The following is a 27182-nucleotide window of genomic DNA, read 5'->3' as shown; positions in this document are numbered from 1 at the left end:
GACCCGGCGCCCGGGGGCACTTGACCTACCCCGACCCCCCCTAGCTCCGCGCCTGCTCGTATGAAGCCAATTGTGATGTCATATCCTCCCTGCTTCCTGATGATTCCACTCACAAAAAAGATCCTAATGGACATCACTACTGTGCAGTGAATATTAATTAGCCATGTGGCTAGGAACAATAGCGGACTCATGCGGTATACTCTAACGGAACATGTGCCCTGTGATTTTTCAGTGCTGGCTGCTGTTACAAGCTGCTGTAACATGAGCCTGTAACGTCTCACTGAGAAAGCAGCCTTAGGGCGTGATAGGGAAATGGGATGACCCAAACTGCAGTGGGGAGAAGAGGCAGCCCCAGAATGCTTTGCAGTATCTGTTATTCGGCCTGCGTCCTCCTTAGGAGCTTGGGAATAACAGCCTTGCTGTTCAGCACACATCATAGTAAGAGAGATTTTTAACTTCAGTATCAGTATCACCTTTTTGGCTTCCTTCTAAACTGTTTAACACAGGAGAATATTATTATTATTTAGTATTTATATAGCGGCGACATATTACGCAGCGCTGTACTAATATATATATATATATATATATATATATATATATATATATATATGTAGTCTTGTCACTAACTGTCCCTCAAAGGAGCTCACAATCTAATCCCTACTATTATCATATGTCTATGTTTGTATTATGTAGTGTAAGTACTGTAGTCTAGGGCCAATTTTAGGGATGAGCCAATTAACGTATCTGTATGTTTTTGGGATGTGGGAGGAAACCGGAGTACCCGGAGGAAACCCACGCAGACACGGGGAGAACATACAAACTCCTTGCAGATGGTGCCCCGGCTGGGACTCGAACCGGGGACCCAGCGCTGCAAGAATAGAGGTTTAAATTAGCTTTTTCAGCCTGACAGTTACTCTTTAACTGTGGGCAAAAGACATGGCCCCCACCAGGAACAGAATTCTCGTAATTTACTATATAACATTCACTGAAATCAAAACGTAGACAGTACAATACATGTGTTATGTAAGTAGGTCAAGTATTTATCTACTTCTATATGTGTTTTTTTTTCTTGGCATAGTATGGCTGATCCTCCTGCTTTAAGGGGAGAGCGACAGCTGAAAAGAGGGATGACGCCCTCTATGCAGTATTCAACAAGGAAGAAAGTTGGCACATCCAAAATTAATCTTTATTGGTTCCATGTAATAAATATGGCCAACGTTTCTGAGCCACACAGGACCCCTTTATCAAGGCAATATTTGCTCGTAAGCAAAGATCTGTCTAATGCTGTGCAAAAGTTCCTGCAACAGAAGGTAAAAAATAATTAAACATGAGATAAAACTAATGAAATAAATAAAAATGTGTTTACAAGCGCATTATATACAGGGAGAATAGATATTGAAAGATCAGCTGTAATAAATAGTTTGGTATAACTGAAGATGTATTTTATTCAATACACCCGACTCCTTTACCATGGCAGCGTTGTGTATCTGAGAATCTTTAAAGAGAACCAGAGATGAAGCACCCTCTTGTATTTTACCTTATAAATCAGTGGGAACATGACAGTAAACACCTAATCTGCTCTTTGTTTCATTGTTCTCTGTTTAATCTGACTGTTATCACCTCTGATAAGAATCCCCGACTAAGCAGTCGGTCTGGCTTTGCTACGGAAAGATTATAGCCGAGTCTGTCTTCTCTGGTGTCTTTTCAAGCCCAAGCCTGCCCCCTTGTGGCTCTGCTATAATCAGCTATAATTATTCCCTGCAAAGCCAGACTGAATTCTCAGTCCGGGATTCTTATCACAGCTGATAACAGACACTTTTAGCAGTGAGGATGAAACAGAGAGCATGGTAAGTGTTTTCTCTAATGTTCTTACTGATATATATGGTAAAATACACAAGGGTGCTTCGTCTCTGGTTCCCTTTAAACAGATGAATATTGTCCTTTAAAGAGACTCCGTAACAAAAATTGCATCCTGTTTTTTATCATCCTACAAGTTCCAAAAGCTATTCTAATGTGTTCTGGCGTACTGCAGCACGTTCTACTATCACCATCTCTGTAATAAATAAACTTATCTCTCTCTTGTCAGACTTGTCAGGCCTGTGTCTGGAAGGCTGCCAAGTTCTTCAGTGTTGTGATTCTGAGATGCATCTCCCCCCTCCAGGCCCCTCTCTGCACACTGCCTGTGTATTATTTAGATTAGGGCAGCTTCTCTCTTATCTTTTACAAGCTGGATAAATCCCCCTCTGAGCTGGCTGGGTTTTCACATACTGAGGAATTACATACAGGCAGAGCTGTCTGCACTCTGCAGGAAGAAACAGCCTGACACTTCAGTGCATTAGAGCTGCAGGGGGAAAGAAACACACAAATGATCTCTTGAGATTCAAAAGGAAGGGTGTATACAGCCTGCTTGTGTATGAATGTATTTTCTATGTGTGGACATACTGTACATCAATCTACTTCCTGTTTTGGTGGCCATTTTGTTTGTTTATAAACAAACTTTTTAAAACTGTTTTTAACCACTTTTAATGCGGCGAGGAGCGGCGAAATTGTGACAGAGGGTAATAGGAGATGTCCCCTAACGCACTGGTATGTTTACTTTTGTGCGATTTTAACAATACAGATTCTCTTTAATGTCTTTTTAAACATTCTCAATGTACATCTGGCTCCAACCGCCCTGGCTACGGTTAGTTAACCTCGCCGCGAGCAAGCCTCCGCCACACATCCCATCTCTATGCGTCTTCTTATTAAGCACTAATTACATTTAGCTCATTTGTCATTTCCTTATTTTCCAGATTTCGTAAAATGTCAAAACTTCAGATGTTTAGTTGCAAAGAAAAAAAAAAGAAAGCTCTTCATTCCTTCCCATTGATCTGTGCTGCTGGTTATTTAGCGTGTTGTACGCGGCCCGCCCATCTGCGTAACCTAACCTTGAAAGGTTACCAAGTGCGTAGATATACTGTTAAAAATATAAAAATTTGAAAAAAAAAAATAGTTGGCTACAAAAAGTTGTGGGAAATGCAAAACATAGAACGGATCTGATAACTTGGGCTGCGACTTTCTGACGTACGCCGTCCAGTCATGCTCGGATTGAATGAGAATTGATTTGCGTAGATATGGGTGTGACTCGAGAAGATATGGGCGTGTTGTGTACGCGCACAGGGCACAATCAAATGTCATAGGTCAGGTCTTCCAGGTCAGACTGAAAGTGAGAGCTGATTTAAATGTGCATATTATTATATACATTCCCTAAACGCAGGGCAGGGCCTCACTTTGCCCTCACAACAGCCTCAGTTGTTGCGTGGTCTGGATTCCACAAGACGTCGGAAGCATTCCTTTGAGATTCCGTGACACAATGACATCATAAGTTCCTGTAGATTAGTCAGCTGCACGTTTCGGCTACAAATAGCTAATTCTACCAGTCTGAAACCAACCCCAGCCTTGACACGAGGAAGGTTGGCCCAATAGATTCATGCTTGCGTCAATCCACCATCTGTGGCCAGTTTTCAAGATTCACTTGTCCAAGTTTGGCGATCTTGCCTCTCTTTCTCAGCTGATGGAAATGAAATGGAGATGGTTTGGCTTGTGAATTGTGAGATGCTGTTCTGCTTGCCACAGTTGTAAAGAGAGGTTTTATTTTAGTTCAGGCTTCCATGTCGATCTGATTTAGACACTGTAGGCCCATGCCTAGAGGCGGTAGCAGTGTCCTTGAAATGTATCATCGTTGAAGGTGAAAGATCAATGGATGGTGAGCTCCATCCACGACTGTCGAAGTGAAACGGTTTATCATTTAAAGAGAAACTGTGACCAAGGATTGAACTTCATCCCAATCAGTAGCTGTTACCCCCTTTCTCAAACAGATCATCAGGGGTCTCTGTATGGCTGATGTTGTGTTGAAACCCCTCCCACAGTGTGATGTCAGGACCACGATGCTGACATCACACTGTGGGAGCCTTGTTGTATTGTGGGAAATAACAGCAGTTTACACCTGCCAAAAAAACAAGCAGCATCTCCTTCCACTGACATCACCTGCCAGCAGTAAAAATGTTACCATGTGATCAGTGTCAGAATGTAAATCAGGGAGAGGAAAGATTTAACAATGGGTAAACACTGACTAAATCATGTATACATAATTATTGTAAAAATGAAGCACTTTTGTTCATTACATTATTTTCACTGGAGTTCCTCTTTAACTGATGCCTGTAAGGCTTGGTGGTGTATTCTCCACAGTCAGCATGCAACGCATGAGCTGACGTGGAGGAGGTACACACACTAGCACAAGGAAACAGGCTATCCCTAGTATAGTGGAGGGGAGGACTGACTCCAAAAGGAGATTGTGGCGCACAGAGCCGGTGCAGATCCGACAGCCACAAACAATGCTTTCGCTATAACGTCTCAGCGCAAAGTAGCGCTGAGCGCATAAACCAGAACTGAGGAGATCAGGACAGGTAGACAGAATGAACGCTTGCTAGCTAGCCGCTACTTAGTGACAGCAAGCGTCCACAACAAGACAGACTGGAATGAGGCAGCCAAAGCGTAGCGGCGATGGCGTGCCTCACAAAGACAGGACAGGATAGTCAGGAATTAGCAGGATCAAGATAGATGAACGTAACACAGATAAATATACAAATAGTATGATTTCCTAGCGTATTACAATTACAGCTATTAATGAAACTATTTGTAACGTCTGACTAACATATGTATATATCGGCAATGAACCGATATATGACATAAGCAGGAACACTGACTTAGGACTGGAACGATACAGGGAACAGGACTCAGAAGGATTCGCTATCTCTTCGCAGAGATGAACGCAATCCACAAACGGTAACAGGACAGGATTCAGAAGGATTCGTTATCTCCTCGCAGAGATGAACGCAATCCACAAACAGGACCAGGAACAGGATAACTACCTCAGCACAGGTGATCAACGTGCTAGAACTGACTAGCTGAACACAGGATATAAACAGTTCGTGTACGTATATATCAGCGTCACTGATGTATCAACGTAACACGAATACAAGGAAAATAATAAACGTGCTGGTATGCATATATATGGGCAATGAACCAATATATGATGCAAAACCAGCAAAGTATCTTTAGAACAAGAAACACGATCGGGGGCTGAAGCGACAGCAAGACAGGCTTAAACTGAAGCTATGAAAACCCGAGGAGTCCTGCAGGAAGCAGATCTTTATACTGAGGTCATCCAATGGGAGCAGACATGCAGATTCCCACACAGGTGAATGATAATCAGTCACAAGCTGACAGCAGGGAAAGGCAGACAAAGCTATGCAGCTTGCATGGAAAGAGATCAGAACTGCCTGAGCTGCAGCACTACTACTTCCAGCAATACCTGCTGCAGCAGCGATCATGACAATGCCCATGTGAATGTACTGCCTTCAGGTGGTGGTTTGTACCCATTGGGTGGACTATGTCTCTACTGTACTTAGCACCAGATCAATTTAGCATACGGACAGGGGAAGTCCCTACTTGCTACTATTATTTTATGGTTAGGTTGGTTGACATGGGATTATCTACTTTAGCCTTTTGGACGTTGCTAATACATCCAAAAGGCTGCTGCTGCGCTAGTGCGTGCGTGCCTGCGCCGCCGCTCGTTATCCCAGAGATCAATGAATGGGAACATAGTGCCCATTCATTGATCTAAGTCCCAGATAGAAAGACAGATGGCTTGTTTGAGAAGCCGCAATCTTTCTAAAGAAAAAAAAAAAAGTCACGTCCTTATATTTCCTGGAATCGAGAGCGCTCGCTTCCAGGACTAGCAAAAAAATAAATAACTAAAATAAAAATTGACTGTGGCCATCTTGTGTCCAAATAGTAAAACTACAGCTACATCCTTTTTTTTTGTTAAATAAACACAATATATTAAAGTTAAAATTAACTGTTTACCTCCCACACCAAAAATTACCCAAATAAAAATTTTAATTGAAAAAAAAAAAAAATACAATTGAAAAAAAAACAACAACATAAATAGTTACCTAAGGGTCTGCACGTTTTTAATATGCGTGTGAAGAGGGTATATTATTATTTTTTAAATGATAAGCTTGTAAATAGTGATGGACGCAAAACTGGAAAAAAAAATGAAATGCACCTTTATTTCCAAATAAAATATTGGCGCCATACATTGTGATAGGGACATAATTTAAATTATGTAATAACTGGGACAAATGGGCAAATACAATATGTGGGTTTAAATTATGGTAGCATGTATTATTTTAAAGCTATAATGGCCGAAAACTGAGAAATATTTTATTGTTAACTTTTTTTCTTAGTATTCCCATTAAAATGCATTTAGAAAAAAATAATTCTTAGCAAAATGTACCACCCAAAGAAAGCCTAATTGGTGGTGTTAAAAACAATTCATTGTGATAAGTACGGATAAAATTATTGGTGGGCGAATGAATGGGAGACGAAAATTGCTCGGATGCATAAGGTGAAAAACGACTGAAGACTGAAGTATTCTCAAACCATTGGGTACCTCTCTCTGTCCATGTACCATGGATGTTTGCCAACGGGAAGGGGGGGGGGGGGGGACCTGGATTACACAAATTGCCTTTCTTTTCTGTTTTGCGTTTTGTGAGCTCCAGTATGGTGGTGGGTGGCGATCTAGTAAAGCAATGTTATCCCCTGACTGGAGGCAAAACCTGAACATTACTCGGAACTTTTTCTGCTGGCAACTTCTGAGGGACAAAAGAAGTCAGCAGTATAAACCTGTTAGCAGACAATAGAACATTTCTGTTTAGTTTCCAATTAGTTTCCAATTCAGTGATGCTTTGTGGGATCCTCCTTTAACATATCAGTATGGTTTGTGGGTGGAAACTGAAGCCCTTGAAGGATACCCATAAAAAAACAAAAAAGAAACACGAGGAGAATGTCCAGTACGAATTCCATGGAGATACAAGTCCATGATAGGAATCAAATTGGGAATTCTAGAGCTGCAACGGGACAGGGTGAAGTTTGGGTATTTAAAGAACTTATATCTCAAAGTTCTTCAACTTTACTCAAGGCTGCAGTCATGCCACTCCCATCAGCTACCCCAAACTCTGAAGGAGTTCCTATGGTAGCACTACCAAATTAGCTTATGTTCCAGGATCCCATTAATACCTGCAAACCAGGAAGGGGTGGGGCTTTCCTTGTGCAGCTTGTGTTGACTAAAGAGCTGGTCAAATCACTTTCCCATCAGCAACCTGAAACTCTGGAAGAGGTCCTGGCACTACAATATTAGCATGTGTTGGAGGATCCCATTAATACCTACAGAACTTAAAAGTGGTGGGGCTGTCCTTCTGAAGCTTGCGTTGATCACTAAAGAGCTGGTCAAACCACTTTTCCATTAGCGACCTTACACTCTGGAGGTTCTGTGGCGGCACGTCAATACTAACTTGTGTTCCAGGAATCCCATTAATACCTGCAGAACCGGGAAAGGGTGAGCTTACCTTCTGTAGGTTGTGTTGATGACTAAAGATCTGATCATGCTTCCTCCCCCCGCCCCCATCATCATCAGTGACCTCAAACTCTGGAGAAGGTCCAGTGGTGGCATGTGTTGTAGGATCCCATTAATACCTGCAGAACCGGGAAGGCGTTGGACTTTCCTTCTGTAACTTGTGTTGATGACTAAACAGCTGGTCAAACCACTCTTCCATTAAAGACCTCAAACTTTGGAGAAGGTCCTAAATACTAGCTTGTGTTGTAGGATCCCATTAATACTCGCAGAACTGGAAACTTTCCTTCTTTAGCTTGTGCCAATGACTAAAGAACTGGTTGCAAGCAAAGTCTCAGCTTACCGTAACTGCAAGAGTTTTGCAAGGTGCTGTGGATTTATTTACTTAATTAAAAATGCAGTCAGGAACACGGAGTACACAGATGGTAGTCTAGGACCGATCTTTCAGCAACATTTATCTTCAGTGGCATGATATTGTTTTATTGGTATGGAGCATTCCTTTCAACAATCACATACGGATTCCATTTTTTTCGTGTTTGAAATCCCGCATTTATTTTCAGATTATTTTCAGTTACCTCTATTTGAGATGGCTTGAGCTATTTCAGTCTACAACTTTTTTTCAGTCTTCAAGGAAACATTCAGCGCTAAACATCCCTATCTAATTTACAGCAGGGAAGGAAAAACGTCTTTTAACGTAATCAAGGGTGTCAGGCTTTGAAAGGGGGTCAAGACGAAAATTAAGAAGCAGGCATGCTAATGCCTGTTCAAAACTCACAGCGAATATAAATATCGCAGCCCGAAATCCGATCGTCACGGAAAAGAGAAATGAAAGGAGTTTTTGCGGCGGCAATCTCCGAGAGGATCGTGCCCGGATCATATGGACTCACACATGAGAGACGGTTAAACTGTACATGTGTCGATGGAAAAAGGGGTGGAGGGGATGTCATGGAAAATATTCTTTATGGGAATAAGAAAAAAAAAAAATTCTTGGCCAGTTCAGGCTAAAAATAAAACGGGACATCTGGAATACAGTCAATATCCAGGTTATTAGAGAAGCGAGAGTCATTTTCAAGAAGATTAGTTATCAGTGGAAACGTGAAGACCCCCATTTTCCATAGACATGATGTGCCGGTAATAAAAGCTGCGAGAGGGAAATGATAACTAGACCCCTGGGTAGGTTCTGTGCTGTAGTATTCAACCTAAAACATCTCCTGCTGCCGGAGGCTTTACAATGTGCTAAGGATGGAATTTCAATATGAGGAGCGCTGGAAGGCTTCCGCTACTGGGGTCTGTAGATGTAATAGGCTGGTTTTGGTCAACTGAGGCCGTTTTTGGCCCCCATTTCCATACCTCTGCTGCCTGCCTGGATGGATTCCACAGACTGGTGTCCCATCCCAGTGATGTTTTTGTGCTGGGGCAAGGTCAGGCTGGGTTAGTCAGAAGCCTTCCCACCAGTGCAACAGTGTTTAGGGCAAAGTGGTCCTCTTTGTTGTTCAGTCGATGTAATGCAGACATCTAATTGAACACTGGACTGAGATGGCTCATTCTAACAAGGAAAGTACTGCAAAAATTTGAGTCGGATCACTAAGGTGTTGTTGAAACGGCAGTCACGGCACTTGTCTTTCAAGTGCTGGTTCATTCAAATAAATGGTCAGTACTTTTTAGCCAACATTGGGTCAACATATAAATCCACATGTAAGCAACAGATGAGATAACTTTGAATCCTGGCTAGGGTCAGTACCTATTCAGTAAGAAGTTCTTGGACATGACTTCCTAACGCTGCAGGGTGGGCCTCTTGAGCGCGTCCCAGTGTCTTCAGCTCTTGAGTGCTGCGAGTCTGACAGGAGAAGCCCTATACAAATGTTAGGATTATTATGTCCACAAGGTGTTCATGGGTCAAGAGACTCTATAGAAAAAAAACCCCTCTGTGGGATACTTGACTCTGGAGGGGAAGCCTTAGGGTCCCAATGAGGCTTCCCCCTCCCTGTAGCCTCAGGGAATCAAGCGCTGGCTCCCCCGAATCCTCCCACCCCCGACAAGGACTGATTTATTTACCTCTCCGGGATCCAGCGCAGGTGCAGTAGCAGCTCTTTGTTTGGGCTAGGCGGAAATAGACACACCCGATCGTATCCGTTCTACTGCACAGGCGCAAAAGGACTCGTGCAGTAGAGTGGATCGAATCGGTTTGGCCAGTTCCGCCTTAACCCACAGGAAGAGTGGCTAGTGCACCTGTGCTGGATCGCGGTAGGTAAATATTTACCTCGCCCTGATTCAGAGGGTCCCGGCAAAGCAACGGAGGACGACGGGAGAAGCCTTGTTAGGATCCAGAGGTACTAGTTGTTCATGGGTTAGTTTAGGGTTAAGAATCATTCAAAAGGATAAATGTAGGGCTAGACTCCGGCTGAACTCAATATGCTGGAGCACTACTGTATCCATATTAAAAGCTGCATTGCAGTCTTTTGGCTTCTGCTTTTGTCTATTGAGATCTGCAGTGCCTTTTTCTGTCCAATGTAAATAGAACAGCTTTGATGACAGCATCCTGTTCTAGGAGCAGCTTCTTCCTGTGGGGGTGGAGTTTTTTGGGGGTCATAGAATTTAGTGAGTACAATGGGATGTTATTGCAGCTCGAGGTTTTCGTGAGAGAAAGAGATGGCATGGAAGGAAGGCTTTTCTATAACTGGCGTGGACCTTTTAATCGATACTTTACAAATAAGGTCATGGACACTTATTGCCCATGACCAGGCATGATCGGAATTGCAATTTCTCCGTTCCGCGGTAATTCCGCATACCGCCGATCCCAAATTCCGCTTCCTTTTAATTCCGGCGGTATTCCGGACCAATTCCGCGGAATTCCGAGGTAAACGGAATACCGTCGGAAAATTTTTAAAATCTCTCCCTCCTTCTCCTCCTCCTCCGTCCATCCATCCTATCATCCAGTACAGAATTGCAGATTTTCAAAACAGCTTATATACCATAGGTGGGATTTGAACCCAGGACTCAGTGTGTAGTAGGTATCTGTCTTACCCTCTAGACCATGAACCACACTACATGCTAAAGCTGGCCTAGCATAAACCATACTACCATTATGATCAATTCGATAGAAAAAGTAGCATGATTAAAGGGACTCCGAGCAGTGCAGAAACTATGGAAAGATGCATATCATTTTAAAGCTCTCTTTCTCCTCTTTCCAATGATATATAAATCACTGCCCTACGCCTTTTAGTTTTCGCTATTTTTGCGATTGAAATTGCCGCGGCCGCGATTTCAATCGCGAAAATAAAGAAAACTAAAAGGCTTAGGGCAACGATTTAGGTGTCGCCAGAAAGAGGAGAAAGAGAGCTTTAAAATTATATCCATCTTTCCATAGTTACATTGTATTACACAGGCCGACTTTTTCTGCTGAATGGAGCTGCTGACACTGGGGAAAGTGTCGTCCTGTGTAATACAATATAACTATGGCTTGATGGATATCATTTTAAAGCTCTCTTTCTCCTCTTTCTGGCGACACCTAAATCGTCGCTCTACGCCTTTTAGTTTTCTTTATTTTCGCGATTGAAATCGTGGCCGCGGCAATTTCAATCGCGAAAATAGCGAAAACTAAAAGGCGTAGGGCGGTGATTTATATATCATTGGAAAGAGGAGAAAGAGAGCTTTAAAATGATATGCATCTTTCCATAGTTTCTGCACTGCTCGGAGTCCCTTTAAGGATTTGTAATGGAGGAGAGGAGAAGGAGGAGGAGAGGAGAAGGAGGAGGAGGAGGAGGAGGAGGAGGGAGAGAGATTTGGTGTTATTGCGGAAAATTCCGTCGGAATTATAAAATTTCCGCGGAATTCCGTTTGAGAGGTATAGGAATTCCGTTTTGACTACCGGAATCGGAATTAATCCAATTCCGGCCGGAATCAGAATTAATCCAATTCCGGCCGGAATCATGGAATTAAAAATTCCGTGGAATTTTCCGAGCACCCCTACCCATGACGATCAGAAAAAGTGGCGATCATGAGAGACAAACTAACCTCTCTAAAAGTGTCCATCATTTATGGCGACTTTCCCCTTTTATAAGGTTTAGGTTGCATTGGAATATCTTGAGGGATGGTCACTGCTGAATGGATTGTAAAAAGGAGTTCCAGATGGGAGGAGAGGAACGTGAGAAGTCCTAAATGTGGAAGGAGGAGACTAAAGCAGGCAAGAGGAGTTTAGTTTGTTGAGAAAGTCCCCACAGTCCTCAGTGAGTCCAACAACTTATTCTGATGGGTTGCAGATTGGCAGATCTCAGAACTGGAGACATGATGGTACATAAAATCGACATTCCTCACCTCTCTCCGATCTAGAGATCTCATCTACCTAGAGTTCCTCTCTACATCAACCAAGCCCTGCTAGCTGCAGGAAAGGCCTCTTCAGTGGTTTGTAGCCGCTGGAAATTTATGAGGGCAACGTTTTCCTTGGATGTCACGCTATCTTCATCTCCGACCACTGTACAGAGTTCTTTTATCTACGGCAGTTTGCTGAATATGACTTAATAGGCAATATGATAATACGTTGGGAATCATCCCTTTGATTACTTTGACATGACAAGACAGATGGGGGTCTGGACATCGTCAGGCTCAAATGCTTCCTTTAATCCAAATGTTATTTTTTAGTCTGTGTTCCTTGGAAACATTGTATGACCTTTCAGCAGATGTAAGCGTGTGGGTTGACTCTTTTTCTGCCGAACGGAAATAGTTAGTTAAGAAGCCCCATAATAACCTGGCCAAGTGCGGGCCACAACCATATTATCTTAGTAAGGAGGCTTTTTGGTTTCTTTCAACCCCTTACACACTCAGGGCCAGTGCTACCATATAAGCAAAAGGGGCCCCAGGATCCATAGGGGCCCCCCAAATGTCTGCCTCCACCCACTAAACGCTCTCCTCCCACAGCGTTGGGGCGTTCCCCCTGACACCCAGGCCCGCCTTCCAGTATAGAAGACTGAGGTGCATCTAACAATCTTCTCCCGCCAGCATTTACGGAGGCAGTGGTGACAGGCAAACACTGGACTCCTCCAAGTTCCAGGCGTTGTAGGTCCACTTGTCTTCTCTTTATTGTATCTACTTTGCAGTAACACTACAGAGAAGACAGATGGGACTTTCAGTGCCTGGAACTCAGAGGAGGTGAGTGTCTGCCCAGGGGTGCCTCTAGTAATTTTGTCACTCCAGGCAAGAAAACCTGTGGCGCCCCCCCAAGCCCCTCCCCCCCAGGAAAATAATCATAATGCAGAATCGTTTCACCAGAAAATAATCATAATGCGTCAGTGTTTCATCAGAAAATAATAGTAATTATCGTAATTCAGAATCGTAATTCAGCAGAAAATAATCGTAATGTGGCAGTGTTTCACCAGAAAATACACTTATTGCAGCAGCATTTCACCAGAAATTAATCATAGGGCAGCAGCGTTTCACCAGAAAATAATCGTAATGGGGCAGCGTTGTCAGAAAATAATCGTAATGTGGAAGCGTTTCACCAGAAAATACACGTAATCCGAGCAGAGGGAAAGAGTAGAGAGGGAGAGGCAGCATAAGATGTAAGAGGGGGGTAGAGGATCAGGGAGGGGGAGGGATAGACAGCATAAGATGGAAGAGGGTGCAGAGAAACAAAGGGGAGAGGGAGAGACAGCATAAGATGGAAGAGAGTGCAGAGGAACAGAGAGGGGTAGAGACAGCATAAGATGGAAGAAAGTGCAGAGGAACAGAGAGGGGAGAGGGAGAGACAGCACAGCACTAAAGCACAGGTTTACAGCTTTACCAGCCTACAGCCTAACCAGCTTTCAAAGAAAACTCTAGTATCAAAAGAGCAGGGCACATTCTAGCAGTTATAACAGTACTGGGAGTCTGCACACAGGACAGGAAGTGTTCTTAGCAGCCTGCCTGCATACCTTCTCTTCTGCCTGTGCATGCAGCTTATCATCTCTGGAGTAGTGATGGGTCGTTCGCGCCGGCTCTTTGCTGCGAACAACAAGAGCCGGTTCTCAGTTTTGAAAGAGCCGATGCCTCAGCCGCCCCACAGAGCTCTGCTTTGCTCTGCAATAAAGGGCGCTGAGGCATGTTGGGAGATGTAGTCCTCCTCTTGCAGCTTGTAGGAGTGTATGGGGCGGAGCAGAGCAGTAGCAGGAGGGATTGCCCCAGTCAGAGAAGCAGTCTGGAATTGTCATGGAGACAGGGGCGGGGCTTTTACTCCGATTCTGAGTGGTGTTTAGTGATATTTAATGAAGAGCCGATTCAGAGCCGTAAGAGCCGGCTCTTTAATGGGAGCCGATTCAGAAGAGCCGATTCTCTGAAAAGAGCCGGAATTCCCATCACTACTCTGGAGCAGAAACTTCCCTTCTCCCGGGCTGTGTTGCTGTCTTGTGCGGGGGCGGGGCTCCAACACAGACACATCACATTCTTCTCTCTGTGACTGCATCTGCCCCCTGGCTGTCTCGCTCCAGTGTCTGTGTGCAGCCAGTGACACAGGTGGGGGGTCAGACTGTCGGGGGCATAAGCTGGCTGGCCGCTGGCTCCTGGTTTGACTGGCAGGGGGCGGAGTTAAAGGTTGGGCCACACGAGGTAAACACTTTACCTGTGTGGCTACTGAGAAGAAGGGGCACGGCTTTAAAGAAGGAGCCTGGCAGAGAAGAGCAGTATTGATTGCTCTATTGGCTGGGGAGAAGTGAAGGTGGAGGCACTGCTGAGCACATGGTAGCGTGCCGAGCACCAAGGACTGAGTCGGGAGGTAATATAATATAAAAAAAACCCATGGTCACGGTAGCAGCGGCGGGGGAATGCGCCTCACCACCTCATGGCGCCCCAGGCAACCGCCTATACTTGCCTGGTGGGTGAGACACCCCTGCATCTGCCTCCTTAACGCTGGGGGGTCTTCAGTTAGGGGCACCTCTGACTACTGTCTGTAGTGGCGGGTGGGTGCCCCAAGTTAGTTTTGCCCAAGGACCCTATTGTAGCTAGAACCTCTAGAGAGCCTCTCCTCTACAGGAAGGAAGGGTTTCGGGCTAAGTGACTGGAACATGAGTGACAGGACTGATTGGTGACAGGAATGTGACAAACAGGGCTGGACTGAACAGTGACTGACAGGTGACAGTCGCAGCTTTAATCTGCACGGGATGCTGTAGGGCAAGGATTTAAATAACCCGGGCCTTCACACCAGTGCTGTGGGAGGTCGCAGGTGACGTGTGCACCGGGCAGGTGAGGATGTCACTCTGTCCCTCTGGGAACGGCGTTGTTGGATGCCATAGAAGAAGACAGCCCCGCCTCGTGATCCAGGGAAAGGTGAGTATAACATGGTCACACCTTTTGCTCTGTTTTTAGGAACAAATGCTGGAGGGAGGGCGTTTGTCTACAAGTTGTCCTGTTTGGAAGAACATACACTATATTTACTATATTTTTTAATCATGAATGCATATAGTAAATACGTATTTCATATTGGGGGGTGGGAGTGGAATGAGGATATTCCGAAATAATGATTATCAATATAAATAGGAACCTCAAAGAGAAACTCCAACCTAGAATTGAACTTTATCCCAATCAGTAGCTGATACCCCTTTTACATGAGAAATATAATGCTTTTCACAAACAGACCATCAGGGGGCGCTGTGTGACTGATTTTGTGCTGAAACCCCTCCCACAAGAAGCTCTGAGTACCGCGGTACTCTGGGCAAACTGCCACAATGTAACAATGTTCACAGACAGGGAATAGCTGCTTACAGCTGTCTGCAACAGCCAGAACAGCTACATAACCTGCCCACAGTAACAATGTCACCATGTAATACATGTCAGAATGCAAATTAGGGAGAGGAAAGATTTTACAATGAGCAAACACTGACTAAATCATTTATACATAATTACGGTAAAAAATGAAGCACTTTTTTTACTACATTATTTTCACTGGAGTTCCTCTTTAAAGAGACTCTGTAACATTAAAAAGATCCCCTGGGGGGGTACTCACCTCGGGTGGGGGAAGCCTCCGGATCCTAATGAGGCTTCCCACGCCGTCCTCTGTCCCACGGGGGTCTCGCCGCAGCCCTCCGAACAGCCGGCGACTGTGCCGACTGTCAGTTCAATATTTACCTTTGCTGGCTCCAGCGGGGGCGCTGTGGCGACTTTCTGCACGGAAATAGACGGAAATACCCGATCTCCGTCGGGTCCGCTCTACTGCGCAGGCGCCGGAAACTTGCGCCTGCGCAGTAGAGCAGACCCGACGGTGATCGGGTATTTCCGCCTACTTCGGCGCCGAGAGGCATCAGAGCGCCTGCGCAGGAGCCAGGAAGGTAAATATTGCGTCACAGCTGTACGGAGGGCTACAGCGAGACCCCCGAGGGATGCAGGACGGCGTGGGAAGCCTCATTAGGATCCTGAGGCTTCCCCCACCCGAGGTGAGTACCCCCCAGGGGCCGTTTTGTCGTTACAGTTCCTCTTTAATGACTTCTAGCAGGTATTCAGGATACCGACCTGGTTTCAGCATCAGAAAACCTTCCTATAGTTATATATTGGTATGTATCCTTGCCCTCCGGCTGAAGCTTAGCCTAGGCTGTTTATTATGTAGAAACTACTCTCCCACCCCCTGGAGCATTCTGGGAGACCAGAGATCTTGTCTACTGGCTTTAGAACTCTCAGTAAACATTCCGCAGAGCTGTGCCCGACAGAACTGAAGATGTAATACATTTCAGAATGTAAATCAGGGAGATGAAAGTATTTACAATGGGCAAACACTGACTGAATGATTTATAAATGAATACTGTAAAAAAAGGCAATTGTATTCATTTGATTGTCGTTCCTTGTTAATGGATTCAAATGGATTTGTTCCAATATTTGCCCAGATAGGCTTCTGTTTTTCTCTTGAATTTATACAATTATGGTTGGATGCCAAAAGGGCACATGTGAGATGTACATTCAGGCAGCGTCTTGCTGTGGCTGTAATGTTTTTTTGTGTGTAGTTCCTTGTTAATATAGCAATGAAGCAGTCACAAAGCCATTGTATAAACCGAGAACCAGGGCAGTGGAGTTGGAGATGGAGTTGGAGTCAAAGAGTCTGTGAAATTTTGGGTACCTGGAGTTGGAGTTGGGTGGTTAAACATTTCAGCCCACGGGGATTTTTCAGCTTATGCATCAGAGCAATTTTCACCTCCCATTCATTCGCCAATAACTTTATCACTAATTATCACAATGAATTTATCTATATATTGTTTTCCCACCACCAATTAGGCTTTCTTTGGGTAGTACATTTTGCTAAAAATTATTTTTTATATATATACACACACGTTTTAACAGGAATATTAAGGAAATAATGGAAAAAAATGCATTGTTTCTCAGTTTTCAGCCGTTATAGCTTTAAAACAATACACGCTACCATAATTAAAACCTATGTATTTTATTTGCCCATTTGTCCCGGTTATTACACCATTTAAATTATGTCCCTATCACAATCTATGGCGCCAATATTTTAATTTGGAAATAAAAGTGCATTTTTTCAGATTTGCGTCCGTCACTATTTACGAGCTTATAATTAAAAAAAAAAAGAAAAGAAAAAAAAAAAAAAAAAAAAAAGTTCAAAATATACTCTTCACATGCATATATAAAAAGTTCAGACCCTTAAGTAACTATGTATGTTTTGTTTTTTTTTGTTTTTTTTATTTGTAATTTTTTTTGTTTTTTCATTAAAAATTTTATTTGGGTAATTTTTGGTGTGGGGGTAAACAGTTAATTTTAAATTATATAATACAGGTTTATTTCATTAAAAAGCGCATGTAGATGTAGTATTACAATTTGGCCACAAGATGGCCACCGTGAGCATTTTCTCTTTTTTTGTCCTGGAAGGATTGTACTGGGAAGACGGGGATTTTTTTTTTTTTTTTTTTAGTCAGAAAGACGTCGGTCTTTCTAGCGGGCACTTGGATCGATGAATGGGAGTTATATTCCCATTCATTGATCGATGGGCTTAAGGGGGGGGGGGGGGGGGGAGGGGCACCACGTGCATGCGTGGGTGCGATCGCGGGCGGGAGCGCACACCCCCACAGCAGCAGCTGCCTGGACGTGAGCTTTCCAGGCAGCAGAAATGTTTAAAGCCTCATCTACAGGGTACAATTTTCCATCAGAACGACCGGTGACCTGATAAGAAATTGCATCATGTGTAGACGTCCAAATTGTTTCTGATCAATTTTGCAATAGATTTTGCATTGATAAATACCCCAAATCTATTGAAAAATCTATCGCAATCCGATTGGGCCGGTTGGAAATTATCTAATAGATCCATTGTGACGGAAAAATGTACCGTGTAGATGAGGCTTAAAGAGACTCAAAGATGAGTGATACTGACTTTTTTTTTTTTAAATTACCCGGGGCTTCCTCCAGCCCCATAAGCATGGATGCCGTCCTCCTTAGGGCCTCCGTTAAGCTGCAATCTGCTCTGGTAAGTGGGTCGGTGACTGCAGCGGGGGGCCTTCTGCGCATGTGCATACATACTGCGCAAGCACAGAAGACCCCGGCTGACATCACTCAGTCAGACAGCCGCAGTCCAAGACAGCCGCGTGCCGGGGCTTGACTGCGGCTGAACGGAGACCGGTGAGGGCACATCCATGCTTATGGGGCTGGAGGAAGCTCCGGGTAAGTAAAAAACGGCAGGATGACTCATCTCTGAGTCTCTTTAAAGCGGGATTGTCACCATAAAAATCAAAATTTCAACAGCAACTGGTCTGAGTGTATTAAGTGATAAAGATGCTAAGCCTGCATTCAAAACTTTCAAAACTTTTTCTGCTGTTATGATTTGGAGTTATCACATACTTAAAGAGCACTGGCCCTTTAGTAGTCCGTGCCAAAGAATTGCATGCTGGGGGTTCTTTTTATCTATAATCCATTCCTCCTCTTTCCTTTATTTCCCTGCCAGCTGCTTATCTGAAACCTGATCCCCTACTCACTTGTGTTTACAAGCAAGGCTGAGGCGACTCAGTGATTGGAGGAGACAAGAAAAAAAGTAAAGGGCAGAAATGACACCACGAGTTAGCCTTAACTGTGGGCAAAAGACATGGCCCCCACCAGGAACAGAATTCTCGTCATTTACTATATAACATTCACTGAAATCAAAACATGGACAGTATAATACATGTGTTATGTAAGTAGATCAAGTATTTATCTACTTATATATGTGTTTTTTTCCCCTGGCATAGTATGGCTGATCCTACTGCTTTAATAAACGGAGTCGTTAGTCGGTGTCAGATGATTTTTGTACCAAAGCCACAGCCCTGTTAAGTATCAGACTAAGGAGTCGGAGTCGAAGCCATTTTGGGTACCCGGAGTCGGAGGTTTTATAAACTGAGGAGTCGGAGTCGGGTGATTTTTGTACCAAATCCACAGCCCTGACGAGAACGGCGAAGATGAAGGTTTTCCCGCAGGTGGAGTGAATTCTGATTACTTCCGAAGGTAGTGTCACAAACTGTAGTTTGTGACTCTGCAGCTGCCCCATCACCGTCACTCATCCAGCGCAGCCGATATGTAATCCCGCCGGAGCACAAAGTAATAAGTGTCTTCCGCTGCGTTGTGTTATGTCTGCCGTGTGTCTAGAAATGTAGGAGGATGAAATATTCATTACGGCTTGTGTGAAAACATCACGTCTGGCGGCGTGCAGGACCTGGGGCAGTAATCGAAGCCCGGACGCTGGATGTGTGTGCAGGAGACGGATGCGGAGAGCTCTGATCTGCATCAATTATATCAATACATTACCTGCAGCCTGGCTACAGCCGGTGACGTCACCGCCCAGGCTACAGATCTCCGTACAGCATGATCGACTGCCTGATGGGACCATCACTGCACCATTTATTCACCCCACCGATCAGAGCCGCATCATCCACAAGGCAAGCCTAGGCAGATACCTAGGGCCCGGAGAGAGTCTAGGGGCCTGGCTACAGCCGGTGACCCCACCACGCAGCCTACAGATCTCCGTACAGCATGATCGACTGCCTGATGGGACCATCGCTGCACCCTTTATTCACCCCGCCGACCAAAGCCGCATCATCCACAAGGCAAGCCTAGGTAGCTTCCTAGGGCCTGGAGAGAGTCAGGTGAGAACAGGCAATCGTCAGCATTTGGCAGAAACTGCTATGCGGCCTAGGACCCTATTTCATCTTAATCCTTTATTGCCACTGGTAGTAAAGCTGAAATATATACCAATCCACCAAAATATTAGAACCATTTGCCTTTAGGGGCTGGGACCTGCAGGAAATGTTCCAGGATCACTGATGAGATTCCAGAAGCTCTAGGTTAATGGAAGTCAATGGAGGTGAATCCGGAGCAGCAATTGCGAGTTCCCTAAGGCCCGGGACCCACAGAAGTGCCGATCACTGCGATTACCCAAAGCTATCGCAAATTACCCAGAATGCCTGCCAGAAAAATCATCACCCAATTGCTGCAGGCCCCGAGATTTGTGGTAAACACAATCGCTGCTATGGAATCACCCCAATCAGTTTTCATTAGTCTAGCGCTTCTGGAATTGCCCGCGGTACCAACGAGTGGCTGAAAACGCTGCTGCGACCAACGACTTCTCTGCAATTTCACTACCCAGGACAAAAAAGGAAATCACAATCGCTGTAAAAAAATCATTGACGGATCAATGGGCCAGATTTATCAAGAGTGTCAGACAAAATATTAGTAGGTTTTTAGAAATCCGTGCAGAACTGTCTCAGGCATCTTAAGAAGTCATTAGATAGTGCAGATTCCTTCTAAAACTGTTGTAAAATAGGAGAAGCTAGGAAGGTCTCTCAGACAGTGCAGTGTGTGAGGGGAATTGCTGTATTGATAGCAGCAGGCTCTGAGGAGGAATTCAGCAGGGGAAGGGAGGAGCACATCACAAATCACGTCTAGCCTGCAATTCTACATCTGTAGAACTGCTATCAAGCACTTCTTAATCTGCGCCAGTTTAGGGATGGATTTGCACTTTTCTGTGCAGCTCTAGAAATTGATGCTAAATTGCCACTATTACCTAGGATTTAAGAAGGTTCTTACTATCATGCAGAACGGTTCTCCCTGCTGGTTAGAACAGATTAACCTCCCTGGCGATACGCAGATGCAGTGGCTGCGTCCGCGGGAGGGATTTTTAATAAAAAAAATGTTTTGTATCAGTTAGCTAGCCTTAGGCTAGCTAACTATGTGCGGCAAGTCCCCCGACACCTCTCTGACCCCCCCGATCGCCGCCGGCAATACATACCCGTCCGCGATCCCGCGAGAGCCGCAGCTTCCCAATTAGCTTCACTTGTCGCTATGGCGAGGATCAGAGATGACGTCATCGACGTCATGCGCAGTCCCGATCCTCCCCATAGCGAAGCCTGGAGCTGATTGGGAGGCTGCGCCATTGCGGGATCCCTGGGGGGTACATATAACGGCGGAGATCGAAGGGGACCGGAGGCACTTGGGGGGCATAGTTAGCTATCCTAGTGCTAGGTGAAGAATATAAAACAAATTTAAAAAAAATCCTCCCGGGGCCATGCGATCCCCTGCGGCGGTTAGCCCGACACTGTGTTGGGCTTACCGCCAGGGAGGTTAAGAAGAAAAAACTGTCGGTAATGCGTTGATAAATCTCCCCCAATGCCTTTTTTCAACCAAACTATGTAACTTCTGCACCCTGAAGGTGGTCACGCACCATACAATTTTTAAATATCTGATCAATTCAAGAATTGCCATCAATTTTTCTGACGGATTGTAACATTTCAAAAATCTGGTCAATGTACCACACACCTACAGTATGTTTAATTTTTCCTCAGTTGTGATAAAAATGATTGGAAACTGAGAAAATTGGTAGAATCTGTATAATAATAAATTCACGATCTACCACACACACACACCATTCAATTTTCATAAAAATTGATCCGAAAAATCCACCATTCCCGATAGACTTATCGAATAAAAATGGGAAATCCAATGGGATTTCTTCCTCAAATTATAAAAAAAAATTAGATTTTTGGGGAAATCCGGAAATCTTTTTTATCGAATTGCCATAAAATCGGATCATTTTATTGTATTGTGTGTGGCCATTGTGTGTTGGGTCAAGGGTCCATCTGACCATGGATGCCTGGTTTGCAAAGCACGGTCAGGCCTGCCCGAAGACTAAGTCAGTCCCCACACACAGCATCTCTGCCTGCAGACCACTTGACTGCCTTCTCCGCTACCACCAACAGGGTCCAGGACTCCAGGCGGATTCCTGAATTTTTAAGGCCGCTGCTAGCAGCGGCCGCTTTAATAATTTTTCTGGTGCGTGTACATGCCTGCCTAATTTTTCTGGCTGCACTGCAGCTGCAACAACAAAACAAAAAGGCATGTACATGCGCCCATTCCCCTTCGTGATCATTACCTTGTCGCGGTGAAGGGGCTTGCATATCACAATGAAGCAATGACCGCCGGCTATGTGAGTGTCTCGGGGGGGGGGGGGGTTTGGCACACCAAAGATAAGGTCGTTGCTGCATTGTGGACAGACCAAATTCGATCAGCTGGACAATCACTGTTGTTCTGTCATTGAGCTACCTCCGCCCAGCGACCATATGGGCTTGAAAACCGCTATCACCTGCACTCTCGTCATGGTGCGCACCAGTCCAGCACGGCTGTCACAACAGAAACAGCTGTTTGCGGTGCGTTACACAGTGAGTTTGGTGTGTCAGTGTGAAGCAGTACACTAATTACACTCCCTGATTAATGTATACACATGCAATATGTTTTAAAGCACTTTAGGCCTGCAATTTAGCATGCAATGTGATTTCTGCCCTTAAAACGCTGCTTTGTGTCAAATCCAAATTTTTCCTCCGGGACTTTTGGCATGTATCCCACTCCTCCATGCAAAAACTCAGAGGTTAGACCCCTTGAAACATCTTTTACATCACTTTTGTGGCCAGCATAAATGTTTCTAGTTTTCGAAGTTCGCCTCCCCATTGAAGTCTATTGCGGTTCGAAAAGTTTGCGCGAACCGAACTTTTTGTGGAGGTTCACGTTTGAGGTTCGCGAACCGAAAATCGGAGGTTAGAGCCATCTCTAATGGCCTGTGGCCAGAAACAGCCTTGCTTGTAAAACACCATGATACCTTCACCTTTGAAAAATAATGTTCTACTCTTCTTTTTTACCTTATCTGGGGAGGGGGGGGGGGGGGGGGATCTTATTTTCTCCATGAGAAAATTTGCATATATATTTAAATTACCATGTTAAGTATCAAATGTAAGTGGTGCATAATATTTCTTACATTTTCATCTATTAATATTGTTGAAATTAATATTGGCTATCTCTATGATATGTTAGAGTTACAAACATTTGCAATGGGTGTACTTACTTTTTCACATGCATCACTTGCGGAATTTCAAAGAAGACGAAGGCTGCTACAGGTACAGCATTTTATCCCTGCAAATAAACAACATTATATATTAATAATACATACTAATAATAATACTACTAATACTTTAATAATATTTCTGTGTGGCATTGAAAAGAAAGGTTCAATTATTATTTTTATCAGGGATTTAGAAAGGATATGCCAGTCTTGTCATCAAGGTCTTATCTTCACAAATATTCTATATTTTTGCAGAAAAAAGCTGAATGAAAACGATGAAAGCTAGATTAGTTATCCCCGGACATTTTCCAAGCCTGCCGATCCAAGTTTCCATGCTGTATAGATTGTGTAAGGCGATTAAGAAGGATTGCTGAGCTAAACAAATCCATATGCTTTATATCCATTCAACATACAGACGCTCGCTCACTGAATACACAGAACACCGCACAGAATAATACAGGATAATGTCAGGTAGCTTCCCTTCCAGGATACGCATCATACGCTAAAAGAGGACCTGTCTATAACCACTTCGCCTCCAGACCTTGTTTTTCACTTATGGACCAGAGCAGTTTTGACAGTTTAGCTGTGTCCTTATGTAAAATCAGCAATAACTTTTCCCTACTTAAGACACAGAAATTAAATATATATTGTGTTTTCCAAGACAAACTAGGCTTTTATTGTATGCCATTTTTTCCCCCTCGAACAATTTTGTTTTCTATGAATTTTAATGGGAAAACAAAGAAAAAAAATAGAAAAAACATTTCTCAGTTTTACCAATTCCAGTTTAAAAATAAAAAGCGCTACTGTAGATAAAAAATACAAATTTTGTTTGGCTATTCTTACTGCTTATCACAAAACTTAGATTACGTTCCGGTCACAATTTATGGTGAAGATATTTGATTCTGAAATAATGCTACAGAGTGTATTTTTCACTATGAAATGAGAAAATAAAAGTATTTTTAATAGTTGAAATCCATCTCATTAGCTCAGGAAACATATATTCCCATTCACCAATTAGTGCTGCATCAGATGGTGCCAGAAATGTGCACAGGAGCAAGCCCAATCCAGCACAGTACTGCTTCTGCTACAAGACGTATATCTACTGACTCGTGGCTTAGATGAAGTCACAGAGGACGTACTGTATATCTACTGACTTGTGGATAAAGTGGTTAAACGGCAAGCATGGCATGAACCCTAGCAACACATGCCAACATTAGAAATGTAAAGTTTGTAGCCCTACAACCTGTGTAATTTCTTACCAGTATGCCTCATAATGTGTGCAGTCTCTCCAGTGCCCCCAGAAGTGTCTGCCAACCAACCAGTGCCCCTCAGTGTGTGGCCCCTCTCCAATGCCCCCAGAAGTATTTGCCATATGAACCGGTCCCTCTAGTATTGTGTGCCACCTTTTCAGTTCCCCCAGATTAGTTTGCCAACTAACCAGTGCAGCTAGTAATGTGTGCCACCTCTCCAGTTCCCCTAGAAGTGTTTGCCAATTAGTGCCCCTAAGTGTGTGCCACCTTGCCAGAGCACCCAGAAGTGTGCAAACTAACCAGTGCTGCTAGTAATGTGTGCCACCTCTCCAGTGCCCCCAGAAGTGTTTGCCAATTAGTGTCCCTAGTAATGTGTGTGTCACCTTGCCAGGGAACCCAGATGTGTGCAAACTAAACAGTGCAGCTAGTAATGTGTGCCGTCTCTCCAGTGCAGTGCCCCCGTTTGCCAACTAAGCAGTGCTGCAAATAATGTGCCACCCCTGCAGTGCCCCCAGAAGTTTTCGCCAATTAATTAGTGTAACAGATTTTCAGTGCCCCCAGCACTGCATACATGCCCGCAAGCCAGTGCCCCCAGCACTGCATACATGTGCCAGCTGTTCAGTGCCCCCAGCACTGCATACATGCCAGCAAGCCAGTGCCCCCAGCACTGCATACATGCCAGCAAGCCAGTGCCCTCAGCACTGCATACATGCCAGCAAGCCAGTGCCCTCAGCACTCTACATTTGCCAACTTTTCAGTGCATGCCAGCAAACCAGTGCTCCTAGCTCTCTACATACATGCCAGCAAGCCAGTGCCCCTAGCACTCTACATGTACCAACTTCTCAGTGCCCCCAGCACTCTGGGCATGCCAGCTTTTCAGTGCCCCCAGCACTCCATACATGCCCGCAAGCCAGTGCCCCCAGCACTGCATACATGCCAGCAAGCCAGTGCCCCATCACTCTACATGTGCCAACTTCTCAGTGCATGCCAGCAAACCAGTGCTCCTAGCTCTCTACATACATGCCAGCAAGCCAGTGCCCCTAGCACTCTACATGTACCAACTTCTCAGTGCCCCCAGCACTCTGGGCATGCCAGCTTTGCAGTGGCTCTAGACAATTTGTCAGCGCCTCTAATATGATATGCCAGTTTACAAGGTCCCCAGGAATGGAGGTCTGAGGTCGGTCTTATTGCATTGAAAGGAATTCACATGAGCAAGGTTGCACTCCTCCTGCACTCCCCCAGCCCAGTGTGTGTAAATGCAGAGTATAGTGCAGCAGAAGCTGTGCTCTCACCTGCCCTCTGGAGTCCAGCGCTGTGCCTGTGCGACCATCCTGTCTGTTTTCTGCTCCCTCTAGTGCTGTACTCACACTGCATGTGGTAGGAGATGCTGGGCACTAGGGAGAGTGATGAGTGCACAGGGGGGGGGGGGGGGGGAGTACAGCAGGGGACTACTGCGGAGAGGTGAGAGCACAGCTTCTGCTGCACTATACTCTGCATTTACACACTAAGCTGAAGGAATGCAGGAAGGGGAAGGGGACAGACAGGATGGTCACACAGGCACAGTGCTGGAATCCAGCGAAGAGGTGAAAGCACAGCTTCTGCTGCACTATACTCTGCATTTACACACTAAGCTGGGGAAGTGCAGGAAGGGGATGGGGACAGACAGGATGGTCACACAGGCACAGCACTGGACTCCAGCAGAGAGGTGAAAGCACAGCTTCTGCTGCACTATACTCTGCATTTACACACTAAGCTGGGGGAGTGCAGGAGGGGGATGGGGACAGACAGGAGGGTCACACAGGCACAGCACTGGACTCCAGCAGAGAGGTGAGAGCACAGCTTCTGCTGCACTATACTCTGCATTTACACACTAAGCTGGGGGAGTGCAGGAGGAGGATGGGGACAGACAGGATGGTCACACAGGCACAGCACTGGACTCCAGCAGAGAGGTGAAAGCACAGCTTCTGCTGCACTATACTCTGCATTACACACTAAGCTGGGGTAGTGCAAGAATGGGATGGGGACAGACAGGATGGTCGCACAGGCACAGCACTGGACTCCAGAGGGGAGGGGAAAGCCCAGCTTCTGCTGCACTATACTCTGCATTTACACACTAAGCTGGGGAAGTGCAGGAAGGGGATGGGGACAGACAGGATGGTCACACAGGCACAGCACTGGAATCCAGCAGAGAGGTGAGAGCACAGCTTCTGCTGCACTATACTCTGCATTTACACACTAAGCTGGGGTAGTGCAGGAAGGGGATGTGCAATGAAATGCGACAGGATTGGCGATCCCTGCATTATGCATCCACCCTATATGGCACATGGTTTATATATTCTCTAGTGTGTGGTGTTTTTATTTCGGGGGGGGGGGGGGGGAGTGACACAGGACTTCCTTGGCAAAAAGGCTAGAAACGCCCCTGCTGGAGAGACGTGTTTTCGGTGTGAACATCATATGGCAGGTATGGTGGCATTTACATCCCTTTCCCCGTCACCCCCTGGGGACCTCTACAGTTTGGAGGCAAAGTCATACTGTGAGTTCAGCTCCAGACCAAGTTTGGCCACAACAGCATCTGATGGGGGGGATGGAGCCCAGTTCATTTACTGACACACCTCACTGTTTCTTTTTCCTTTTAGCAAGATGGTTACCTTCCTTATAGCTCTGGGAAACCCAGCCAGGAGCTCTGATCCTCACACCCAGCAGCCTGCACAGCTCATCAGCAACACACCTGCTCAGGAATCACTCCTTTCCCAGAGCTCCTAGCAGATAGTCCTCCCTGCAACAGGTTAACCCCTGATGCACCGGCATCTGTTTTACTAGACAAGTAGGGATGATCACAGATATGCAGATTGTTCCGAGTTGATACCAATTTATGCAAATTCCTAGGTAGCTTGAAAATGGACCAACTAATTTAAACCTAGGTGTAAATGGCTTGGTCCATTTACAAGCTGCATACATTTGCATAAAATTTTGCATACTTTCAGAACAATTTGCATCTCATTAATCCTCCCCACCGACAAGCCTGGGGGTGGATTGGAAATTCCCGCCCAACCTTTTCCCTTCCAGACTCCGGGCCCTTACAAATGAAAGAACATGCAACCCTGGGTTGCAAACTACCCCGGACTCTTTCCCCAACTGGGAGCCAAAACCTAGGCCTTGT

The 27182-nt window shown here is 45.1% G+C and overlaps 1 long non-coding RNA gene across 1 annotated transcript in view; it reads right to left on the bottom strand.

The window, feature by feature from the left end:
- The window catches only part of LOC137542451 (uncharacterized), a 231522-nt gene extending 208675 nt beyond the window's left edge, over positions 1-22847 (bottom strand). The window contains exon 1 of the long non-coding RNA XR_011025433.1: positions 22776-22847. This is a non-coding gene — a long non-coding RNA (uncharacterized lncRNA). The remainder of the gene's footprint in view (positions 1-22775) is intronic.
- Between the last annotated feature and the right edge of the window lie 4335 nt (positions 22848-27182).

This window comes from Hyperolius riggenbachi, chromosome 12 (assembly GCF_040937935.1).
Source record: "Hyperolius riggenbachi isolate aHypRig1 chromosome 12, aHypRig1.pri, whole genome shotgun sequence".
Taxonomy (NCBI): Eukaryota; Metazoa; Chordata; class Amphibia; order Anura; family Hyperoliidae; genus Hyperolius; species Hyperolius riggenbachi.
This window is presented reverse-complemented; position numbering and strand designations above follow the sequence as displayed.